We start from the raw sequence: 2391 nt of genomic DNA, 5'->3' as shown, positions 1-2391 counted from the left end.
ACTAGCTCTGCCCTTGGGTCGATTGCTTTATAAGCCACAATAGTATCTGTTAGCAATGTAAATAGATTTTTTTTCAAATTTTCCATTTGTTTGACATGAAAGAAACATGAAATTAAAACAAGAAAATCTTCAAACTGCTTAAATAAATCAAATTTGTTCAACCTCTCAAAAAATAAAACAAACAAGTAAGAAAAAGATGAACATACAAGAAAGTTCAATTTTGTTAGTTTTTTGGGTTTAAAAACAAAGATGAACCAGAGAGAAATAGAAGGAAGAAGAAAGTTTAGGAGAGGAATATGAGCAGTAAAGTGATGCATCTCATTATATGATACATGGTTAGATGTTTATATACAAGAAAGAAATCATACTAACAGAAAATTAACCACAGCATGGTTTACTAGCTACAAAACTAACTAATTAACTTATTCTTTAATTCCATCACATGTATAAAGGTGACTTTACACGTGTCCTTAATCTGTAACATCACTTCAAGATGTGCATGGGTGTTGAAGATGCACATCTTGCTCAGTAAAAAGGAAAACTGTTTAAGCAGTAGAGCTTTTGTAAACAAATTTGCCAATTGACAGCTTGTCAAAATATAAGAAGGCTTCACAACTCTTGTAAGCACTTTATGTTTGACAAAATGATCGTTAACCTCAATATGCTTCATTCATTCATGAAATACAGGATTCTTACTCATACTTAATGCAGATTGATTATCATAAAATATTTTAAAAACATTAGAATGATTAATACCAAAGTTTTCCATAAGTGACAACAACTAAATCACTCCACAACAAACAATAGACATAGCCTTGTATTTAGCCTCTATAGAGCACTTTGCCACATCACTTTGCTTTTTAGATTTCCAGCTCATTAAAGAATCATCAAGAAAAACTGTATATCTTGTAATGGATCTTTGTGTAGATGGATAACTAGCCTAATTGGACTCAAAGCCTAGCCATCATAGAGTACAATTGAGCTACACCTTCAACTGTTCCTTTTTGTGAGATAATCCTATGATAAATATCTTGAAAAATAGCTGCAAGTTCATTATAGTATGTTTATAATGGTTGACCATTTTGTTTGGTAGAGAAAGATCTTTGATTCAATTCAAAAATACATGTCTTGCCTGATCAATCATAAAAGGTTTCTGATACAGCTTCCCATATCTCTTTGGCTATGAGAAGATAAATAAATCACTGCATCAGCAACAGAGTCATTGAGTCAATAAGCCAATTTTTCACTTTGTGATCTTTAGTAATCCATGTTCTAAGATTAGGATCTCTTAGTGCAAGTTTATTGCTTCTCCAATGAGATATCCATCTTTGTTGCAAGCGTTAATATGTATCTCCATGAGTTGAGACCATAATGTGTAATTTATTTCATTTTGTGTGCTATTAGTAGGAAACAAAAAATTGTCTTGGTGGACAATAATTGGTGGTGTTGGGTTGTTTGGTATGGTTGGAACAATAGAATTGGTTTCTACCATGTAGTTTCAAATGATCAGAAAAAATTATAATGGTGATTGTTTGGGTATGGGTTCCAGAATATGAGATTCGTATTAGAGGGTTCTTTTAGGATTAGAACTGCTTTGATACCATGTAGAAAATACATAAGATCTAAGTAAAGAGTTAAATTGCTTGATGAAAAATAAAAGACTAACTAGAGAGCTATTTATAATAGTCAACTAAACATAAACTTACTCAATGTGCAAGTGAAGTAAATAATAACCAAGGAAGTATTCTAATTCTAGACTTCCTTGAAGTATGACTAAAGTAAAAAGAATATAGGGAAAGATTACATTAGGAAATATTCTCCCCAAGATATTCCTATGGTTAATAATTACACCACTTATATAGCTCATGTTGACAATATAAGAAAAAGGAAAAGGAAAAAATTTGATTATTAATTTTTTTCTTGATAAGCTGAATATTCCAAGCCAAATTCCTCCAGTGAACATTTCTTTTCTTGGTACCATATTTGATGTAGTGAAAGTATAAATCACCATACCCCTCTGCTTGTTCACCTCTTACAAAAAACATGCTTTTCAAATTCTATTCAACATTGATTTTCCTTTCCCCAATTTCATCATTATAGTACTAGTAATTGATTTAGGTTTTCCATTTTCTCTTATCTCCTTAATATGCAATAATATGGTTTTACTTGGAAAATCTCATAAGATTAGTCAGTCTATAATGATTAATGAGATCCCTCATTCTCTTTTCTTACCCCACATCTCACTTTAAAACTAGGTTTTGGATCTAGATTTAGGATGTTATATGATTTCTTCTATTAAAAGTAAATTATTCCAAAATTTTAAATATTTCATTCATAAAAAATGTTTCAGATTCTTTCTTTCGGTAAGATAGATTGGAGTGGCAAAAAAAC

The 2391-nt window shown here is 30.7% G+C and overlaps 1 pseudogene; it reads right to left on the bottom strand.

Annotated features, from left to right (window-relative positions):
- Positions 1 to 223: 223 nt before the first annotated feature.
- Positions 224 to 1492, bottom strand: LOC149526767 (uncharacterized; annotated as a pseudogene).
- Positions 1493 to 2391: the final 899 nt, after the last annotated feature.

Source organism: Theobroma umbraticum, unplaced genomic scaffold (genome assembly GCF_002168275.2).
Source record: "Theobroma umbraticum cultivar Fairchild unplaced genomic scaffold, ASM216827v3 scaffold_20.0, whole genome shotgun sequence".
Classification (NCBI taxonomy): domain Eukaryota; kingdom Viridiplantae; phylum Streptophyta; class Magnoliopsida; order Malvales; family Malvaceae; genus Theobroma; species Theobroma umbraticum.
This window is presented reverse-complemented; position numbering and strand designations above follow the sequence as displayed.